Source organism: Excalfactoria chinensis, chromosome 8, assembly GCF_039878825.1.
Source record: "Excalfactoria chinensis isolate bCotChi1 chromosome 8, bCotChi1.hap2, whole genome shotgun sequence".
In the NCBI taxonomy this organism is placed as follows: Eukaryota; Metazoa; Chordata; class Aves; order Galliformes; family Phasianidae; genus Excalfactoria; species Excalfactoria chinensis.
The window spans coordinates 6,921,680-6,928,230 of NC_092832.1; positions in this window are offsets into that span (position 1 = coordinate 6,921,680).

Sequence of the window (6,551 nt, forward strand, 5' to 3'; positions counted from 1 at the left end):
TTAAAAACGTCACTTAAACGCACCTTCAAATTGGCATATTGATTAGCATTGCCGTGATAGTAGGTTTTGACATATAAGCTTTGCAACTGGCCAAATCAGAAAGGACGAGCAATACACTTACATCTAAAATAAAAGACAATGACAACCCTTCCATCACATTCTTAATATCAGACATTTCTTAAATGCTGGGAGTTCATACCCAGGTTTAGGAGCAGGGGCAGCAGGGAGACATCACAAGTAGCAAAATGTCACTTGCAGTGCTACAAATCAAGCTGCCATAAACCTGGAGACAGAAACATTTCCCAGTGATGCCTCCCCACTCCTGAGCAGCCAACACACAGTCAACAGAGTTCAACTTACACCCATCTCCATTTGACAGCACGTGTAAATAGAGACATGCTATGCTTCTGCTCTTCACAGGATGGTAACTTCAGCAGTTCTATCTGTACTTACAGTTAAACAAATGCACCAGTACCGTGAGGCTACAGGTGGTCTCCTAGACCTACAACTCTTATGTCCCCGTGCTTTTGTACAGCTAAAATCCTCACTGATGAAGTAGCCATGCAGTTAGGATTTGTGATTTCCTCATAGCCTTTGAGCTTCTGGCTAAATGTCTTCTCAACAAATACATTTTCCTGCTCCATCATGTAGCCCTGTGCCTGGTTCTTCTCTTGGCTAGTGTTTTGAGATTGTCATGTGTGTCAACATGGCTGCTGACACTGTTCTCAAACTAATTAGGTCCTTCAAAACCTTGTACCTTTCCTGGCCTCCTTCATTCATTTTATTCTTCCACTCTACTCTATATTGCACCTCTGTTAGGCCAGGAGTAATATCTAAAGCTTCCCAATATTTCTTTCCCATAACCCTTTCCAGCATTTCTTTGTTCAAATCAAGCTATGCACCATCAAAACCACCATGCATACTGCAGCCTGGTGCTCAGCAAAGCCCCAGACACTGCCAGGCACGTTTTGGTGCTTGAGAACCTGCAATCTGCCCTCAGATAACTCCTCTGACACACACGTAAAGTTGGAAACACAACCACCTCAAGTAAAGGTTTCACTTGTCTATACCATTTTCTTACTGCTGTGTCCACCAGCACTGTTTCCATCCTCGTTTTCTTTTGCTGACACTTGCATAAGTCTTTGGTTTTCCTTACTTAAAACAACCACATAAAACTGAGCTGCCAGCCCAGTGCTTCACAACCCTTTTCAGGCAGTGCTCTGGATTTCATGTACCACAGCCCCACAGCCAACAGGCAGAATGCAGAATCAAAACAGCATTCTCCTTGCTTAAGAGTGGAGCAACCTCCCCCTTCTCCTACTAAGGCAGAACCAGTTAAGTTCTTTTAAAAGTTCATCTTGAAGTAATTATAAGATGAACTTGTAAAAATGGAGCAGCATATTCCCAGAAAAAAATAAATAAATAAAAAAAAAAAAAAATAAAATTGGAGAAAAAAACCATTGAAAAATCCCAGTAGATAGTATTAAAAGAGTTTTAATCTATGTTCTCAGAGCAAATCCCAACACCCATTCAACTGGCAAATTAACTTAGTAAACCCTACATGCTCTTGTGTAAATGAGTGTGATCCAGCAGGAGCCGAGCAGCTTCACACTACGGCAGGTGCTTTGTTCCCCCTGGAATGGGGCTGACTGCAAACGAGGGATGAAGTTCAGTCTTTGCCACTAGTTCATTTATGCCCACTGATCATAGAAAAAAAACAAAGCCTTCCCCAATATGGACAGGGCTGGATTTCACACTCAAGTTGTATGGAAAAAATCCTTGACAATCCAACTAAGATAAGGGAAGGGGGAAGGTAATAACTTGCCTGGCAGCCAGGTTGCTCGGTCTGCAGGCATTCAGCAACAGAAGAAAGGGGAGAGTCCTAGAACTAGGAAGGAGAAAAGAAACAGGCTCTGGGGCTATTCAAGCCAGAGACAGACATACTGAGAGGGTTTCCAACAGAAAGGTAACAGAACAAGACAGGGGATACAGATGCACTCGCATTCTGCGTCTCTCCTATAGATCTAATTTAATAAAGCACTATTGATGATCATTTTTTCTATTCCTTTTTTTTTTATTATTTAATCTACTATTAGGTTTTTCAAGTGTGCAAGTGTTTCTTAATCAAAAGAACAGTTCCATACAGCTCTTGACATGAAAGGACAGCTTCTCCAAAGCTATTACAGTATCAAAGTAATGTTCTGTGCAGAATCTAAGGTGAACCACTGGAATAATCCTTCTGGGATAGAGATAAAAAATGCTGTATTCAATGTTGCCCAGAAGCATCCAAAGCAATCTATCAAAAAGACCATAAAAATATTGGGCCACACTTACTTGATGCATGTACTTGCCACTGCTATTATTTTCCTCCATTTTCTCTTTGTCTGCTTAGCCACTAATCTTGCCTTTGTCTGAAAGTTCCCGCTGCATATATGAAAGTAACAGCACTGATTAGCAACTCGCAGGAGGAAACGACCTCTGATGTGCTTCAAATCCATAAACCTTTTATATAGTTGAATCATATTACGAAGGGGAAAAAAAAAAGGTGTTGCTGCAAAAATAGCAGTGTTGCAGTGGCACTAAGGTGAGACTGCTTGACATTAGCAACCCCTCTCATCCGCCCTTAACAGATCTTCAGTACGCTCAAGTCAGTTATTGCTAACTTCTCATCTGCTTACACTACATGCGCTTAGTAGTAAACTGTATTTACTCCAGGAGTTAGCTTGATCATTCATTTTGCTAAGTTTGGTCAGCTGCCCCACCACTAACTTAACCATGCCCAGTGCAATGCACAGATTTCTCCCTTTTGTGCAAGTCAAACGCTGCTTTATCTGCTGAGCAGATGAGTGGTTTGGTTTCAGGGCAGTTGAGCAAAACTTGGGCTGGGGGAGCAGAGAGGAGGTAGAGAAAAATTAGGAAGCATCAAGAGCACTCTCATCTGATTGTTTTTAGCATCAAATATTAGCAGGCTTAATATGCATATATAAGAAGGCTACATCTTAGAAATCCTGACAATTAAGGGATAAATTTGGGCAGCTGTTGGGAAGACACAGATGAGAAATGTTTTTGTTGGCTGCCTAATGAGACCAGCGCAAGAAACAGAGAAAACCTCCCTGTGGTGTGCCCCAAGCCTGCTACCAAAACGCATCTAGGAAAAACATCTCACAGAGGAAGACACAGTGCTTGCTGTTCCCACCCTTAGGAACCCAGCTGGCAGCATGAGGGGCTGCAGCACTCCCACCCCAGGAAGGCAGCAGGGGGGGCTGGCAGCTGATGGGGTGGGACGCTGTCATGGCGCCTTCCAAGAACAACCAGAACAACTAATCTGGAGCACTGTATGCTTCCTCCTCGTTGCCTGGCAGGACAGCTAAAGCTGCATTGCAAAATGCGTGTTAAATGAAACCAGCAAAGGTCTGTAGTAGTACACAAGCAATAAAAAACTCCAATATGGGCAATATTACAAGGAGCTCAGCCACAAATCTCAGCCCATTGATTGTGCTGTGCAAACTGTTTGTAACCAAGCTTCACTGAAAAACACCAATAGAAAAATACTCATTTTTTCTTTTATACATCCATATATTACTGCATGAAGCCTGTCTGCAATCCAGGGAATTTACAGCTGCTCCTTCTGCAAAGGATTATTTTTATAAAGTAACATTAGTGACCAGGTGAGGATACCTCTGCGACTGCTAGCCTTGCTAACACCATTCCAAAGCATAAAACATTGCCTTTTTCCCCAGTCACCAGGATCATCATGAGACTGAAATGACTTGTATATCAGTGAGAGCAGCTTGGCAACCACATCAGCCAAAATCATGGAAAATACTGCTTTCTTCCAACTTCACTTGGTCCCAAACTTATCGTTATGAGTTAATTGCTAATTGCAGAAAGACATACCAATAGACAGGCTTTCATCATTAAGCTTCTACATCAGATAAAGCAAATTCCTAAATACAAGAGTCAGACTGCAGAGTCAGCACCACAGAGGCCACCTGGAAGACATGGATCCTGCTCAATCTCAAGAACCCAATTTAGTGAGCTCCATCCAAAAGTGAAGCAGAAAAGCAGCTCATCAGCTGAGCAGCTTGCAGGATGAGAATGAGCTGCATGGGAGCTCCTGAGCCAGCTAAGTTAGCTGAGCTATTCCTCCACATAACCTCATAATAATAATAATAATACAGTAGCCATATTTCATTCAAGAAAGCAAACTTATCTTAAGTAACACATGGAATTATTTATTACAGGTAAAATGATTCAGCCATAATACTCACAGTACTTCAAATACTGCTTAGATTAAATAGCAAGAGAAACCAAACAGCTCTGGAGAGAAGACAGAAGGAAGCAGTTACAGGAAGTGATTTCTATCCTATGGAAAACACCCTTTCGTTGCCTGTATACTTGAGAGACTCATGGATTCTCTTATTGCCTCTGCTTTAGTCCTCTACAAGTTGACAACTGAGGCTCAACTACTTTGACATATCATATTGCTTTGTGTCATTCCACCACCTGCCAACGCCACTGGCCCATCAAGCCTGAGCAATCAAAAGAAGCTTGCTAGAAACTGGGGAGGGGGAGAGAAGGAAACAGAAAAATAGAAACAGTCATTTTGTATTAGTGAAGAGACAGAGAAATATTGACCTGTAAAAGTAAGCAAGATGGAGCAATTTAAGTATCAATCTCACATGCAGATTGAAGAATGTAAAGGCACTTCAGAATACGTGTACTAAATGTCTATGTGGAAGGTTACATCGATGTAAGAATACAACTCTGCAAAACACCGCTGTTCTTCACTCTGTTGTCTTCTGTTTCGGAAGAAAAGCAGAGGAAACCAAAAGTTTTAATAAGATTCCGGAAGCATAACCAAACACACAGTTGTCTTTGCTGGCAACAATGAAAAGAAATGTCTCAAAATAATAAATAAATAATAAATAAATAAAGATAAAACTATGCTTGGATCCTCAGTTTTTCTTAAGGTTTAGCTCTGAATCTAAGAGAGACATGCATTCTATAACCACAGAAACACTGCTTGTCTGCAGTCCACATCTATCAACAAAACTTCCTTTCAGGAGAAAGAGAAGTATTTGCTTTGTTCTGCAGTGAATGGTCAAAATACCAACAGAAAACAGCAAGAGCACCAGTACCAGCCAAACGACAACAACTGCTGCTAAACGTGCTACCCACTGGGTAGCTCTTCCGCAACTGGCAGTGCAGATACCCTTCTCAACAGATACCCTTCTTAAGAGTGTTTGCTGAAAATCTCCCCTTGCAGGACTCTGAGCCCTACTAGATATCTCCACCCAGACTAATTTTTCCACTCCAAGTCCTGCATACCACAGCCCTCAATATTCTTGCTAGCTTTCAGGTGCAGATCATGTTTCGTAATGCACTCTTCATGGCCTGCATCAGTAGCACAAATCCTGCAAAGGACCAGAGACTCCCAGTCCAACTTCTGTGGAACTGGGACTGTAGCTCAGTAGTTCTCAATGTTGCCAGATGCTCAGAATGGAATGGGATTGTCACGTCTCACTGGGAGGTGGAGAGAAATCACTACAGCCACCTCATCCTCAAATCGTAGCAGAAGCACATGAGAAAGAAAGCACAAGATTACTAGGAGACCAAGTACAAGGTTACCACGCCAGATGCTGTGAAAAGGGCATAACGCTGAAAGGAAAGCTTGTCAAAGCAAAGAAAAGGCACAGGAAAATCACAGAACAGAGCAGAGCTAAGAGGCAAAAGGCAGAACTGAAAGTTAAGCACGGTGTGAAATGCAGGATCCCACAGAAACTGGGAACACTAAAAAAAAAAAGCCAAAACAGAAGCACTGTAAGAACTGGTTATGCTCCACAAACAGCAGAAACCAGAGCTACGAATACAAAAGAGGAAGGCAAAATCTGCAGGGTTTGCGTGCTGTTCCAAAGCCGGTGGACTCCTCTATGACTCCTGCTCACTTACACTTCTATTGGGGAGCATTACATGTGGGAACACCTGCCTGATACACGACAGAAACTCTCATCACGTAAGTTGAACAGAAAAATAAAATGGAAACAAAACTAAAGCAAGTCTGCACACCGAGAGCTGCTAAGGTAGAAAACGTTCATGTTCCTCCATAAAGACCAGGCTTAACAACAACTTTCAAGAGATTTTTCAGATCTCTGGTATAAGAGCATCTACAATTATCTACATCCAAACATTAAAAGCTGAACACACGTGAATCATCAGATCATTTACTGTGTCTAAATATGGGCATCCGTAGGGTCCAATAGAACAGATAACCCCACATCATTTATTCTTAGAACTTTTAGCTACCTTAGAAACATAAAAAGTCACTGCAACGATGCAGGTAATTCTTTCTCCTCTCCCCTTTCTGAACTATCAGGATAACATTAGTTCAACGGAAGTACAACCAGAAGTGCACAGCAAGTATATGAGTCTACAGTACTGACTTCTTATGGTTCTCAAGAGTTCTGAATAAAGAAAAGTTCTTGCACAAGTGGGTACTACAGCCACTAATTAACTCCTACAAAGATGACCCCGTGCTTCTGCTGTCACTG